The sequence below is a fragment of the Topomyia yanbarensis genome, chromosome 2 (genome assembly GCF_030247195.1).
Source record: "Topomyia yanbarensis strain Yona2022 chromosome 2, ASM3024719v1, whole genome shotgun sequence".
Lineage (NCBI taxonomy): Eukaryota > Metazoa > Arthropoda > Insecta > Diptera > Culicidae > Topomyia > Topomyia yanbarensis.
In genome coordinates, this window is record NC_080671.1 from 136,140,440 (window position 1) to 136,158,147 (window position 17,708).

The window sequence follows — 17,708 nt, forward strand, 5'->3', positions numbered from 1 at the left end:
ATAACCCAAAGCAAATTAGAGAGGTTTAATTGCCATATTACCTTGACATGCAATATCTTGTTTACATTCTTATGCTAAACTAAAATTCATCTATCCTTAACACCGTACTTTCTTCCCATTACATGAACTCCCCTAGCAAATTCATGCCAGCATGAACTTTCGATTATTTTCTCACTCCAACCCCAACATGTGCCGGAACCATCTGATCCAAACCAAAACATTCAACTTCGAAAAGCCGGTCTCTTTCCCCGCAAGCAGTTTCTCTGAGCGGACCAACTCCCCAGCGAGCGTTTGCACATTTTATGCTCATCTCGGGCACGGGGTGAGAGCACCTCCCAATCAGGTCTAGCTGCTGCGGAAAATTCTGCCTGGAACTACCGGTGGTTGGAAAATTGGATTCAGTTTATCGGGATTTCTGTACCAGTTCGGACATAGTTCGGAGTTGATAGCAGCAGCGGTAGTAGCTGATCAACGGTTTGAATACTGGGGGCCCTCATTCAATCATCTCATCTAGCCCAACGGTAGACCCAAACCACACGGTCATAGTTTTTTGCTCAACCTAGTCACAGGATGTGAGTGTGTGTGTGTTTCAAGTGCGCCAACATTATTGTTGCCCCCATGTCTCAGTGGGTGAACGTGAAGCTTCGTTTTCCACCGACGCGCCAGCGGCTTTTCTTCCGTAGGTTTACGAAGTGCAAGGTTTCTAGATGACGAAATTTTCTGAAATGAAAGTCGGCTGAAGCTTGGAGAAGGGGAAATTTTTTTCCGCAACTCATCATACTTTCGGATAGAAAATCCGTAGGACTTTGAGAGTGGTCGTCGTGGTCGTCAGCGTCGTTCGCGTAGTTGGTTGATTTTTCGAGGAATGCTACAGTTCACGGTTGACCTGCAAGGTGCTGTATTTCTTCTGGGAAATTTTACGCCTGACCTGATCCTGTTGGGTCGAAATAAGTGGTGTGATTTCAGGCAATAAAGTGTGCGTCAAATTTTGGGACAGCAAAATAAAGGGAATATTTAATGATTCGTGGAGGGCGGTATAATTCATCACTTGGAGAAAAAAAATACAGCTAAGTGTGTTGTTGTTATTGTTGTTGCTGTAGCTGTTGAAGAAGCTATACTCCAGCTCGGAGCCTAAAAGCTACGGTAAAGTGTTCGTTGAGTGAAAATATGTGAGGCAGAGAAACAAAAATTACGCCGTTTGAAGAGTCAATGTCGAGCCATAAATCATCCGACTTCAGTGTCTGAGCAAAAAAAATCGAATTGAATTCCCGATCCATCCATAGAAAATTGCGCTCAACGTCCGAAGCTCTGTTCCCGGCGTGGATTAAAAGCCCTCGCGGCATGACGTAGTGTGCGATTGAGTGCTAAGCTTAAAACGAAGTGTGATGTTGCTGATTGAAGCAAGCAAGTCATTCCGGGAAAATCCTGGATACACCTGTGCGGTGCCCGTCTGAGCTGGCGAACGGGGAATAGCGGAAGTTGTGTTCCGACTTCACATTTGGCACAGTCATCGGTCGCCGTCGTCATCGTCATCATTGTCGCAATCGGGTGAGAATAACGAGTACGAAATTGATTTTATTTGTGCAGTTTCCATGTATTTTTTGGAACTACTGAAATAACAATCTGAAGTATTTTAAGCAGCTTTGTTTTTTTATTTGGCTTAGGAAGAAGGTTCGGTTAGCTTGATTTCAATTTATTCGTAGCGGACACTTTCGATTATGGCATTATAGTCACACGAGGAAAAGGAAGCGCAGTGCAGTGGTTTTAGTTCTTTATTTAAGACCTTGGAAAAAATATTCATCGTTAGTTAAAGTCTTATCACATATTTATTGTGTTTTTTAGTGTTTCGGATTCTCCTCGTCAGTAACTAACACCAACTTAATGCTAGTTAGATAAGTCCGATTCACATTCCTCGTCGGCAAACAGAACTTCTGTGCTAACTATCGAGACATCACTCGATACTAGCCAGTTGTTTAGCGTTCACAAAAGACGTGTGACTTTTTGGATTACAGTGTCTAACTAGCGCCAATTTGGTGCTATTTTGGACTTATCTAACTAGCATTAAGCTGGTGTTAGTTACTGATGAGGAAAATCCGAAACACTAAAAAAACTATGCTGTATGTAAGGTCTTGTGTTCTTATGAAAAAAATTTCACATATTTATTAGTTTATAGATTGATTGGGCCTTTTTCGCCAATTTGATCAAATTTTGTTTTATCGGTAATACTAAATTTGCAAATATTGGGAAACTTCTAATATGCAAACTAACGAAAATAATGTTCAACGAGCAACATTGATTTGAATCAAATGTATATTCATCACTTTACCATATTATTTTTGAAAAAAAATACAAGCAATACGTTCAACAGTGCAAGCTGGGAAGCCATTGCGGAATCACTACACAAAATGAGGGTCTCTAACTGTCTATAGCTATGTAGAATTATAATGAGTTATTTCCAGAATCGGGTCCTGATCTATGTGACAAATGGGGGCCAAAAATCGATTAGAACTACGGCAGGATTCCCGCAAGGCTCTACCCTGGGTCCAATGCTTTGGAACGGGATCTATAACGGATTGGAAACTGGATGCAAGAAGCGAAGTTGCAGATAGCCCATCACAAAACGGAGGTACTATTGGTCAGCAACTACAATTTTACTGCAGCGAGCAGTAATCACAGTCGGGAGCATGTCATACTCTATGAAGCGGGCGCTGAAAGAGCTGACCGACTAAACTTCAACACCCATGTCGACTATGCCTGCGGGAAGGCGGCCAAAGCTATAAACCCTTTAGCCACACTCATGCCGAACAACGCCGGGTCATGCAATAGCAACCCGATCAGGAGAGCATAACAAAACAATAATACAATTATAATTATGGTTGATATTTATAACAGCTGGAGTTATATTCAGATAACGGAATTGAAAGTAAATTGCGGACAGTTTTCTGTACTATCAATATTATAACATAGTCTGTTATGAAACGATCAATTTCTGAAAAAAATTTTTTTGCATATTTCGGATCTCTAAGATAAGAAAAATATGCTCAAGAAAGGATTTACTCGAATTCAACTTGGTTCGTCTGCTCGAACCCATCAAACTACCAACTATCAATTTTCATATGAAGCTGATAAAACCGGGGCTGATAAAAACGGGTGCTTATAAAATTGGGTCTTCACTGTTCTGTCGATAGCACAAAAGCCGTGCATTCAGTCGATTACAATACAGTCTCTTTCCTGTCATCCTTATAGCTTCTATTGTTTCATTCGGAATTCTTGTTCCGGAGATATGGATTAATGAGTCCTACACAAACCAATACCACGAAAAAGACTACTAATTGTGACGGCCATTGAAACTCCAACTAAGGCAATCTCAGTATACAGCAAATATAAACAACTACAACCTTCGCTATAAGTAAGCAGAATAATTATACCTGCAGCCCCCATCGAGAGTTCAGGGGGTCTTTGGGAGACTCTTGCCCTGATTTAATTTTGTGGATATTTTTTGACTTAGATCCAATATTTTTATAAAAGTTCATACCAATAAATAAATATGCATATTCATTTATATCTTTTCAAAAAAGTAAATTTTTGTTTTCAGATGACATATTTGGACATATGTTTCATTCAAAAATCACTCCAATCAGCATGCGTTGAAAAAACCAAAGTTTGACGAATCATTAAAATCCATGATTTCATCACTCTTGGTTTTTTGGCTCCTGAGAAGTGAAAACCGCCAAGAAGTGAAAACAGGTTACTAGCTTATAATTGCAGCATTGGCTGTTTATAGAGTTTGAAAGCTCGATTTTAGGCTCAATTTAGATTTTCAATTTTCATTTTCTCAGGCGTAAAATCAAAAACAGAACCTTGGTGCAGATCGTGGCGAAACCTTCTTTTTCGACAGACCTCGCAGGATAGCATTCGATAGCTGGCGTAAACGGGTATTAGAGTAAATAATAAACATCTAATATAACTGCCACAATATATTTTGAAGTATATTTATTACTGAATAATCAACAATGTTATGTATGTAAGTTCAACGATGGAATTATGTTTCGACAATTAAAATAAGAGATAGGTATCATACTGTTGGCGCTCCAACAAATAGTGGACCGAGAATTTTCCGTGTTCGTATAACTTTATTGAAGAAATAAAAATCTCCTGAAATAGGACAGCTTTGAGTTCAGTGTTGTTCGTTAATGCTTAGACTTACGTTTAGTAATCCTCGGCCACCTTTCTCTTCCCGATTTTCTTCCGCCTATATTTGCACTACCTACCAATATACGGATTCGGAGCAGATGGATCTGCGTTCTAGCTACCTAACCTAACCGTAGTTTAATTAGGTTTTAATTCAGTTAATAATTAATAATTTTAGTTACCTTTAAGGCTCAGTAGTGACAATAATTCAATAACTTAATTATTAATTTAATCCAATTAATATCTTGAAGAATGTGGTAATTTTAATATTGACTTACGATCAAACCGTGCAAGTTTTTTAATCGCTTTGATGACAATTTGCCTCTGTCAACTATCACGCCTGTCATACGATGTCGTCACAGGATTGCAGCCTTTGGGTGTTACCCTTTCAATTTTTATCAGGGTGCGTGTTGCTCGAAATAGCGCAGGCAATACATACTGTAAAACATATCAATTCTACTGCTTCTTAGCATAATCTACCACAGATATTACTTTTGATATCAAGTCCCGATTGCATCGAAGTAATAGAAGGTTGTCTAATTTTTCAGAACCCAATCTACATCTGTGATTGTCAAGCACAATTTTTAATGCTGAGAAACACCTCTCAACCGATACCTGTGTACACGTTGCACTTAGAACTGTGTATGCTAAATCATAAAGATCCGGTTCTTCGTATTGCTGCCCATGCCACCAATTTAGAACATCAAGCTTCGAATTTTCGCTTGTCGTTCGAGCACCGAAGTTCATCAGCTTAGATTTTACGTCAACTTCGTGTTTACCCAATCCAGATGCAACTTTGCACTCAGTTTCGATTATTTTTTTCAAATTCGTCTTCATCAGGCTGCATTTCCTCCCCGACAAGCGGTTCTTCTGCAAACTGCGAATTCACTGACTTCAATAGTTTAAAAGTTTTCAAAATATGTTCCTACAATAAGAATTCTTAAAATCGAGGAGCATAAGAGTTTAAAAATTTAGAAACATACATTTGCCATAGTCTTGTCAGCAGCTGATATGTATGGTGTGCTGTGAAAATTCCAGCGAGGATCGAAGTAAAGTGCAGCTTTGAACCAAACATTTCCAAACAACTTTTGCCTTCGACTCACGAGGTGGTTTAGTATAGTAGGGACCAGTGAATTAGTCTTCGAAATTTTCGTTAATTTAAATTTACATTCGCGGATTATTTTAAACATGTCTCCCAAAACGAGTCTTATTTTTTGCAGTTCTATCGTTGCTTCATGAAAAGGTTTGAATGCTTCTAAGAATCGTCCCATGTAGGCGAAGTTTGGAATTATTGTTTCCCAATTTTCTAAAAAATGGTTCGTCAGGTTTCAATGAATGCAGCATGAAATACGTCGACCCCCAAGCATGGCATTCGTACTCCAGCTTCTTTGAATAATATCCGGTACTTCATTCGCTTCATTAACTTGATAATTTTTCGAATTTTCGATAAATGTCCAAATGATAAATTGAAGAACTCATACTGTCTTTTACAATTAGTTGAATTGTATGTGCACCATATCTACCATTTTGAATGCATGATTTACTATCTAGGCCATTTTCCTTTATTTTCCTCGCTATTTTCAATATCTTCAAATCCTATTTTTTCATCCTCATATTTTCTATCTAACAATTGCTGATCAACAAAAGTTTGTAATAACTCGCTCTTCTGCGCAATATTTATTTTTTCAATAGATTTTGTTATATTTCTTGCATTGTCTGTTGTAACTGCGTACACATGTGCCAGTGAAAGGTCATATTCATGCAAAACTCTTCTGATGTGCGCACATAAATTTCAGACGTTTGTTTATCAAAAGCTTCTGTCATTGCCAAAGTGTAGTCCTTCACCGAGCTTTCTTCATTATACTGGGCATTTATGCCCAGTATATGCCGGTTCATTCGAGTGGCCGAATCGAAAACATGCGATTTTGAAGCAACTGCGAAATAATTTTCCTAGTTGTATTTGCAACATCTTTTACAAACCGCGAATATGTAGCCTAGGTGTGAATAGAAAAGCCATAGCTGTCGATTATATTTCTACGTACCTAGGGTGGATGTACCAATAGTCGCATGCTTAAGGAAAATTTTTGATAAAAAATCGATTAATAGACCTATGGGCAATGTTAATACATTAAACGAAAGCTTTCAGTCCCTACTTCATAGGAAAAATATAAAGATGGCCTAATAACCAATTTATGTATTCAAAACCGCTTGTACCACTATAGGAACACATGTACCAATAGTGGTGCAATCGCTAATTTCGGTTCCTATTGTTGCAAATCCCATTGCTTTCTTATGGGACTTGCAACTATAGGTACACTACATCAACTATAGATGCAAGGGAGCTCAAAATTCTAAGAAAATCATTTTTTTCAATAGTTATTTGAGCAAATTTCCAGGATAACAGTTTTATTGTCGCATAATTTTAGTGCGATGAATCGATAAAAAATATTTGTTGATGGTTGGTACCTTAGTTAGGCGTATAACCCACTACTGCAACTATTGGTACACCTCAACTATAGGAGCACCCACCCTAGATGTATTCGATTCATTTACGGTCATATTGATTGCCCCCGCTATTTGTCCCGCAACCTTGTGGAATGCTGCTGAATTGAATAACCTCAAAGGCGTGGAGTGGATCGTTACAAGTTCTATGATCCCTTCCTTAAATTCATTCTCATCGATTGTCACGGAAACTTTGACTCGCTTCTGGTCACGTCTTCATCATTAATTCCTTTCAGTTTGATTCCTAGTTGATTGGCAATATTCGGATGGCTTCAAGCTATCTGACGATTCAAATTAGATGTATCATCTCTAGATAGTACACCTGTTTTGCACCCTTCCACTATACATTTCAACTTTTGGATTTCTTCACTCCGCCACAAATATTTTTTCACTGGAGTTGAGGTGTGTTTTCCCATGACTCTATAGTTATAATCATAAATTTGTTAAAGAAATTTAATTGAGAACAAAGGACTTGCTTATATATATATATATATATATATATATATATATATATATATATATATATATATATATATATATATATATATATATATATATATATATATATATATATATATATATATATATATATTATATATATATATATATATATATATATATATATATATATATATATATATATATATATATATATATATATATATATATATATATATATATATATATATATATATATATATATATATATATATATATATATATATATATATATATATATATATATATATATATATATATATATATATATACACGTGCTGCTTGGATAATTGAGAAATTGAACGCACAAAAGAACTGTTAGCCTATGCAGTATGAAATTGAATTCGGTCTATAAGCGGCAATAGCACAAGAATCACAAACCGGAGTGACCACGAGGAGCCAAAACCAGGAGTGAAAACCTAAGGGTCAAAACCTACTTGGATTGCTTTTATTTTTTACTCACGCCCAGAAACGTGCAAAACAATTATTGGTTTCCACCGCTACTTTGTGGTTTATTTGAAATACTGTTAAAAATCAATATAGATAGGAAAAGTACAAAAAAAACGCACGTGGAATGTCTGTTTTCAAAATTTTCTTCAAACATCCATATTACCCAGTTAAGTCGAATATTTGTCTGAAATACCCAAGGATTCTGGTAATCATAGTACGTGTACAAATACTCAGTAAAGAATTGAATTAAGTTGGAGTTGATGTGGTTTTCAAAATTTTGGGTTACGTGCCTTTCCATAGTGCAACATTTCAAAAGAAAATCCCTTCGTCTTCAGGGAAAAGTAGGGCTTGAACACAAATTAGTTATAGTTTTCTTATAATACATTTTACAAATTTTCGCAGGACTACAAATATTTTCATTTTCAAGTAAGAGGTAATCTTAAAATTGTTTCCGTGAATCTGTTTCTAACATGAATGTTGAAGTCTAAAATACTGTTTATAGGAAAACAGCAGACAAATAATAGTTTTGTCTTCAGAAACCTTGGACAATAACAAATATTTCAGATAAGTAGAAGATCTTTTGACACAACTTTAAAATGGATAGAGAAATAGCAAGACATATGTGAGTCGTGAAAGAGAGATTGAGATAGAGAGAAGAGAAGGGGCGTGTGAAAAATGATAGCTGATAGTTGGTGCCGTGACGTTATTTTTGTATACTTTGCGTTATTTTATTTTCTTGAATCCTTATTTTAAATAATGCAACTGGTAATTTTTTTCGCCGTGACCAGTAAAACCTAAATCCTGTAAAAGAAATGAAATTTTCACTACAGTTTTGGGATTCAAAAATAAAGTTGCTCTCGGTGCTCCGCGAGTATAATATAAATATGAATTATATAAATATTATTACACAGATTACTTTGTGATCTGTGTAATAATATACCATCCAACATCTACCCATATTTTGTATTTGAAGTGAACTGACATATGAATTTTAAAGAAATAGTTAGTTCCTACATCATCAAGTAGATTCACAAAAAGTTTTCGGAATCTATTTCCTTGAATCTATTTCCTTGAATCACATAGATGTTTTTTCGCCAATATTCAAAATCGGTTAGATTTTGACCCCAAACACCAGTACAGAAATTCTCTTTATGTAACGGTATCGTTTTTAGTTATTGAAATTTAAAAAGTGAGGAATGAAAATATATAAATATATAAATATCTCCGCCGTTCATGAACGAATTTTGACAACCCAAGTAGCAATTTTTGTTTCAGTAACTATTTCATAACCAATTGGTAACAAAAAATAAGTGCTGTTCAGGAATCAGGAATCAGTAGCGTCTGGCTCAAATGGCACGTTCCCCATGTTGATCGGAGATTTGTGCCTTGCCAAGAATCGTCTTTTCATCATTTTCCTGATGGGAAGGATTGGGGAAGTGGTAAGGTTAGGGGTAAGGAAAACAACGACACAGAACAATTAAAACAGAGCATTCTGCACCCCCGGAGTGATGCTGAACGATCTGCAGGTGCTACAACAGCAGGAATAAAACTTCCAACCCCCGGAGGGATTTAGAACCTCTACTCAAACAGTGAGCGGATATATCAACACCCCCGAGGGGATATTGAGATAACAGAACGACAACACCCCCGAAGAGATATTGTCATTCAAATACGGCTGAAAAACTATAGCTCTTTACCACACTGGGTTAGAAACAAAAGCATATCCTTAAATTTCAGCTCTCTGTACATAGGTTCATCTATGTATGGAGAACCAAAAATCCGGAATACAGGGCAATTGCATGTCAAATGATATGATGTTCCGTAATCGGATTCAGAAAGATCACATGAATAATACTCAGCGCGCTGAATAGTAGCCATGTGATAATTGAGTTTGCAATGTCCAGTCAGTGCCCTGACCAGAATACTGCAGTTGTGCTTGGAAAAATGCAACAAATTTCTTGACATTTTCGGACTCACATCTGGCAGAATAGCCTTTGTTTGAACGCAAGTTTGCAAGCTACGCCAATGGTTGGCATGTTCGAATGCAGCCCAAGAGCGAATCTTGTGCTTTATCCAACTTATTGACAGTGGTAGAACTGGTTCTGAACCAACGAAATCAGTCGCAGCGCCAGCTCTAGCCAATTCGTCCGCCCATTCATTTCCGGTAATACAGGAATGACCGGGTACCCATAGATGTTGTCGAGAACTCACCAGTCATCGCCATCAAGTCCATCCTCTGAAGATGGTTTAACTTTGATTGGATTGTCATGACTTCTCCCTTCTGCCACGAAACAAGGCACCCATATGCCAGTATTGGTCTAACAATTGTTGTGTAGATCCACTGAATGTACTTGGGTTTGAGTCCCCAAGATTTGCCGAAAGCCCGTCTACATTGGCCAAAGGCCATGCAAGCTTTCTTGATCCTGAAATCGATGTGAGCTGTCTAATTAAGTTTTGAGTCGAGAATTACCCCAACGTACTTAACTTGATCTTCGACAATAATTTCAGAGTAAAAAAACTGCAATGGACGAGCTCCGGTTGTAATCCTTCGTTGCGTGAAAAGCACCATTGAGGTTTTATTTGGATTAACTGATAGTCCAACATGAAGACACCACCGCTCAACAACACATAAGGCTTGTTGCATCAAATCAAAAAGTATGTTAATGCAAATACCGGTGATCATTATATGATAATCATCGGCGAAACCATACGTCGGAAACCCAAGCTCATTTAGTTTTCTCAACAAGCTATCGGCGACAAGGTTCCATAGAAGTGGTGACAGCACACCACCTTGAGAACATCCGCAGACACTCAGTTTCCTCATCTCTACTTGTCTTAACGATGAGCACAGATGTCGGTTGCTAAGCATTGCGTGTATCCAGTTCGTGATATATGAAGGTACTCCATGATCTCGTGCTGCTTCCAAAATGGATTCGAAAGACACGTTGTCAAAAGCACCTTCAATATCGAGAAAAACTCCTAAACTTGATTGCTTTTGTGAAAAAGCTTTTTCAATGTTGTAAACAACATTGTGTAACAGGGTGGTAGTAGACTTCCCCCGCTGATATGCATGTTGCAGTGCATGCAGCGGGTGCATCCCGAATGTAGTGGTCGATTAAACGTTCCACTGATTTGAGAAGGAAGGAGGTCAGACTGATCGGTCTTAAGCTCTTTGCCTCCTCATAAGTGACGCGGCCACCTTTGGGAATGAATTTGACAGTTATTTCCATAACTGACATACTTCAAATCCGCCGGATGCCACGCGGCCTCTAGGCTGGTTTTGTCCGGAGAAAGATAATAGAGTTATCAACCTCCTAGTGGACCACAGCCAGTTACTGGGGAATTCGCCCTTCCCAGGCTCCGTTCGCCATTGAGAATATTTTAAACCCCCTCAACAATTTTACCCAAAGCACGGGTCGCATGACACTATGGAATTGGGGTTCCCTGTTTGGTGTTACCACCGGAACAGGTAGTCTGTAGTGTAATTCTTAGCCGGTTGAAACAACCACTACCGACACTACACGGCTTATCTAGGCTGTTCGGAGAAAGAAGCTGACATTGATGGCCGAACAGTCAATTTATATATAAATATATAAAACGTTAAATATCTCCGCCGTTCATGAACGAATTTTGACAACACAAGTAGCAATTTTTGTTTCAGTAACTATTTCATAACCAATTGGTAACAAAAAATAAGTGCTGTTGCAACTGACATCCAACTTCCTGCGTGACCCAAAAAGCGCAGTTTTAGACCGATTTTCAACATAATTATGATTGAACAAAACTGTAAAAACTAGTTCCCGTTTCGTTGCAATAACGATTCGAGAATAGCTAAATGAAATCATATTGTTGTCAATATGTTACATGCAGATCGCAACAAAATTACTTAATGATATCTTTTTGTCGTTCACCTGTACTGTCAATCGCAACTAAAAAGTAACATATTTTCATGCAAATAGTTAAGATTATGTTACCAGTGGAAATTAAAATGAATACCAAGTCAAAAAAAAGTTGATTATTTAAATATGAACAGTACCGCCATTCTTCATATCAAAAATTGCCAATGAAGCATCAAATTTTACTGCACATCAGAGTCAGTCGAGTGATATTTTATTCCACTTCTTATTATTTCACGCGCTCTCGGTGAAACCAAATTATAAATAGTATTTAAAAACAATTTTTCAAGGGGAAACCCGAAACATATTAGAAATTCAATGTTATTCAATAAAACACACACTAATCATAAATCAGGAACATAAATTGCTTTAACAATAGACTTTTATAAATGTTCGCAAGCCGGTTGAGGTTTTATTTCCAATACAATAGAAAATGATGCATTTAAACAACATGGCTTTCATGCCATCATGGTTCAAATTTAGGATGTGATTTTGGTGAAAACGAAACAATACGCTTTACGAACAAATTTTTATCAATGAGCAAAGCTTTTCATTTGTAAACAACTATTATTCCAGCATACGATTTGCCTCCATCGAACAATTTTAAGTTCACATCAAAATATACCTTTCCTGAATATGACCCTGTACTATACTATTATTGCTGAAAACGTTATAGTCGTATTCTTGTCATACGCACGTATCAGACACATGTCATCGTTATACCGTGAATCACAAGCTCACACGTATTTATGAAAGGTATTCGCAACACTGAATTGACCAACTCATAACTAAAGTTCAGTAAAATAATAATTAAGTTGTATTTTTGTTTGCATTACGTTGCGAAAATTCACCGATGACACTTCATGCGCTACACTTCATATTATAGAGGCGTCGAACTGTACAGTGGCTCCAACTATAACATGTTCGGTGTATCGGAAACATGTAAACATGTGACATGAATGATTTCAACGAAATATTTCTGTTGCCGCAGTAGTAGCATTAATACCAATAGTTGAACTATTGGGTTATATTCCTATGCGAAACACAGGAAAATATTATTACAAGACACAATAAAAATAAACTATTTGCTCTAAAATAGAAGCTATTTTAAACCAACGGCAAATCAAACGGATAGGGATAAGGACTCAATGGTTATAGGAACTGAAATTGGTAATAACACAACCAGTGTTACACATATTGAAAAATAATTTAAAAAAATGACATGTGATCATCCATTTTTTCATTATTTCAGTTTTCGTTATCTTCTGAATCATTACAAATGACAGACCGTTGAACCAAACTTTCCCTAGTTCACCAAGTTCCACCGTATTCAATTATGGCATCTAGCTCATCAGTTGTTTAGATTATGAGAGACATAAATTCGAATGGTATCGAAGCGCAAGAGCAGGCGGTCAATCGACATTACTCTTTTTCAATATGATTCATCTTTCGAACTTGGTTTCAATTAATCGATGGTCGGCCGTATGACTTATTACACCACTAAATCTAAAACTAAAGGTGTTGCAAACCTTGTACGGCAACATTTGGAAACAAGCAGTTCTCTACATAATTTTTGACACAAAATTTATAGGATGCCAGGGAGTTGCTAGGATATCTTCAGGCCACTCATCATACCGACAACATCATTTTGTTTGTTTTCCATACCCGTTTTAACCGAAAAATAGCCTCGCCTAAAAAAGTAATTGTTTTAGGTAAAATATCAAAATTCGTGAAGGTAGTTCAAGCGTAGATTTTTTCATGAAGGCTGCAACAAAAAAAATAAGGATACTACATCAACTCATTTGGTAAATAATCTCAATTGTAAATTAAATGCTACCTACCTACCTACCCATTTTACCGCCGCACGAATTGGAAAAAAATATTTTAGTGGAACATTTTTAAATACTTTTTGTTGGGAAAAGCCTACTCAAGTATACGAATGGGTCTAAAAATGCCGGAATTTTATCTGCACGGTTTGTTGACGGTCCCTTTTCGGGTGGCGGTATCAAGAAATTTTTGCATTCATAGACAAAATGTCATTCTGCAAAACAATTACAAAAAAAATATTTTGAAAATTAACATATCATGGAATAGTATTTTCAAATGCTTCACATTTTAAACAAGGAATTTTCTAAATAGTATTACTCTTAATATCACGTTATTTTGCTTTCGGAAGGTACTCTAAGTAAATGATTTGTTTCAAATTCATATTACTCGTTCCACCCTTCTTGTTCTTACTTCCGAAATTATTTTCTAGTATATTAATTATTAATAATCTGTGTGGAAAGTATTTAGTCGTTTCGTTTAAAATCAGTAATAACATACATGCTATTTGTTTATATTTTTCCAAAACACCGAAAATATAATAGTTGGCGCCACCGTACAGTTCAATGCCTCTATAATATCAAGTGGAGCGCATGAAGTGTCGTCGGTGAATTTTCGCAATGTAATGCCAACAAAAATACAACTTATTTTTCGTTTTGCTAGGCATTAGTTGTGAATTTGTTGGTCCAGTGTTGTGAAAGCATTTTGTTAATACATGTGAGTTTGTGCTGAAAGGCGTAATGGTGGTATGTGACGGATACATGCATATAACACGAATATGACTTTGTAAACTGAAAAGTTTTCAGTAAGAATCTTGGTGTTGGACAAATTGTCAAAATAGTGTTGAAATTGTCAAAATATCGTCACAAAATCAAAATCGTAACTAAATTTCAACAAACTCGGCAGCATCAGCAATCAGTTCGGAACATTAATGAACATGTTATAGCTGGCTACATAAATGACTATTTGGTGACAAAAGATGTTATTAAATAACCTTGATGTTATCTATGTTCAACCAGTGTAACAAAAATAACTTTATTGCTTTCTCGTTGCAACATAGTTCGGACTTAGACGATTAAAACTAGTTGCGATTTGCTACTTGGGAATAAATAGTTTGTTAAAAAGGTATTTTTATAGGGTTTCAAATTGTATGCAAAAAGTGTGACGAAATTGCTTCTACTAATGAGACATTAGTTTGAATCTTGGTAAGTTCCCCGGAGCATCAAGAACCGTCATAGGTGGCCAATGTGGTCAAAGCAGGCACGTAGCCAGAGGGGGGGCTAGGGGGCTAAAGCCCCCCCCCGAAATTTTTCAAAAATAAATTTAAAAAACCGGTGACTTTTAACAAAACTTGTTGCTTATTTGGTTTGAACAAATTATTGAGAAAAAGTTAAAGAAGGCTATTTCTAACCACCGAAGGCAATGGTCACGAAATTCAGTGTGCTTTATGCTTTTGCTCGAGCCAGTGCGAAGCGAACAACAAAAAAGTAACTTTTATATTGTTTGCCTTGTCTGAAGAATACAAGAGACTGTTACTTTAATTGTAGCTGTAATAATCTGTCGAGATTAGTGATTAGCAGAAGCAAGAATTGGTGCTCCAGCCAAATACGGTGATTATAAAATTATTGATCATTCGCATCCTGAAGGTGTAAATAGAGATTAGACTTTCGGAAACCGGCTCTATCGAGTTCTACCATGGCAGGCATTTAGCGCTCAACAAATTAGTGCAGACGAAACCATTCATTTCGCACAACTTAAAGCACAAGGTTGTGTGTGACAATGCTATAATTAAGATCCTCCTTTATATGGACGATGAGAAAATGAATGTTCCGGTATCCGATCGGATACCGCTTACTCGCAGATTAATGTCACATTTGGGAGAGATGAAATCTGTTTGGAAGGACAATTATTGAGGGCGAAAAGCAAGGAAGATATTCGCGAACATAAAGGCAGCAACTACGATGATGACACAGAAATGTACAACAGCGAGATAGAAATGAACTACTCCCCCCCAAGACATAGTTGGTGAGGAAAAAAATATTTCCTCGCCTCGTAAACAGGTTTCCACGTGCAATGGCTAAGCGCTTGCGCGAGATCTGTAGGACAACCACATAAACTCGTTATATTATTTTTATTGGTTACATAAGGAAATATATGACCCACGACCCAGTTTGTTATTTTTAAATGATAAGTTTTTGAATTGCACACAATTTTCAATTTCTGTATTAGGTCAGTGCACACTGTACACTCTGTTCTCTGTACACTACTCTGCGCTACACAAAAAGTATTTCAATTTATCTGAGAACGATTGAGCCGAGAATAGAATTTTCATTTCGCGTCATTTTAACGCAATACCATTTTTATTATCGCTTCATTTCATTGTTACGAGTAATTCGTTCCGTACTAATACACTGTTAATCCATAAATCCGTGATATCTTCGACAAACGTGCAAAAAAAATTCTTTTAAAAGTGGACCGGGCAAAAAGTGGTAAAATAATAGGCAATCACGAAGAGGGACTAAAATGTTGGGACTGATTGAATCTATAAGTCAATAAGTTGGGATAACAGTTTCGATTTCATGTCTTAAGTATGTGACAGTCTTTCGTTCCGTTTTTGCTCGTCATGGAATAAAATGAGAGAGATAATCTTAAATAAGAGAGCAAAGAGAGGAAAAAATCAACCAATCTAAATCGACTCAAGATCACTCTTTTATCTTTACTATACACTCAACACGAGTTCTTTCCGAATTGCGCTCTGATCTTCTCATTTCGTCTTCGTTGCGTTAGGTGCAACAACTTTAATTGAAACTTTTTCCCAAATAGTGGTAAAACAAACATGTAATCAGACAAACATTACAACTTTCTTCAAGAAATCATACATCTCTTCCAATCTTGATGATGATTGAAAAAAATCAAGAGCTAATTATTTTTAGTCACAAACAAACCTATTATTAAACAGATTAGTGTTCATATTTGTTTAATGAATTGACAAAGAGTTTTGCAAAAGTTTTACAGGAAACGGATAATTTGCTGTAATTTAAAAACAGACAACTCTAAAAGAAAGCCTCGGCAAATTAGGTGCAAGTGCGATGTGTTCTCTTCCATGTGTCGGAAGCAAGTGATGCTGAAATTATTATCTATGTTTATAGTCTCTAGTTATTTTGGTGGTGTCATCAATGTTATATTTACCAAATTTTATGTAAATTAGAAGCATTGAGTAATCAGTGCTAAATAATTTTCTTTCGATTTGTGAATAAATTCTGAGCAGTTTCGCTCAGTAGATTAAATTCTGGGTAGTTTCCATTAGTAGATTAAATCATTGAAATATATATTTGACATTGTCCAAAAACCCACGAATTCCGAAATAAAACCTTCAAATAAATAAATAAAACCAAAATGTTCAAATATAATATTTACTTAATCTAGGTAATCTTCTCAAGTTACAACGGTTTTGCAAGATTGTCAAAAGTCAATAGAGCTAAGGCATTCTTGCTTTGTAGTGAAATCAGTAGTTTTTGCACTCACTTTACATTTTGACTTTTACTATAGTTTTAGGGATCTAGGAAAATCAGTCTACGATATTTTTAATTCATAAGTACAATGATATAAAAAGTACCTAAAAAGAATCAACTTAAATAGATAAAAAGATAGTTATTCTGAGTTGCCTGATAATGTTGTCGAAGATAGTCTTTAACCCATTACCTATGAGAGTCAAATGAAAAAAACATGTGTTTTTTTCAAGATTGTTTTGATTACGACATGATCAGTATCATTTAAATTGAAAATTTCATAAAGTCGAGTTAAAGCAAACTTCGGATGAAGTCACAGAACTAGTAATAGTAGAAAGAAACCTGATCATGAAAATAGGAGCTGAACCTATTTTCTGCATCTACAAATCGCCTGCCTTATCAGAAGATTTGAAGCAAATTTCGACATTCACTTTGTTCGGACATTCTTTGCAACGGTAAACTTTGATTTCACACTGATATATTCCTATTCATGGGGACAACCTTGACGTTGGTTTCGTTCTTCTGATTAGCAAATGCGTGTAAAGTTTCATGAGACGGGTTTTTGGATATTTTTCTACTCATTCCAATTTAGCGTCTTCTACAAATTGTAAAGGTGTATCGAATGTGTAGCATTTTCAAGCAGCGTAGCATGCAGCGTAGCATTTTCAAGCAGCCCTTAATACTTTGAGCTCTTGACTATTCATTTTTGTAACTAGAGAAATTTCTAACTTGTAAATCAAAAATAATCAAATTTAATTCGTCGATGCACTATAGCCTTTCTTGTAACAGGCAACATATTATTAGAGTTTTTAGTGTCTATTGTCTTATTTTTGGAATT

The 17,708-nt window shown here is 36.3% G+C and overlaps 1 protein-coding gene across 1 annotated transcript in view; it reads left to right on the forward strand.

Moving 5' to 3' along the window:
* Positions 1-416: 416 nt before the first annotated feature.
* LOC131681451 (uncharacterized) overlaps positions 417-17,708 on the forward strand; it is a 248,419-nt gene continuing 231,127 nt past the window's right edge. Inside the window, exon 1 of the mRNA XM_058962244.1 lies at positions 417-1,548. The gene's annotated coding sequence lies outside the window, so the exon portion shown is untranslated. The remainder of the gene's footprint in view (positions 1,549-17,708) is intronic.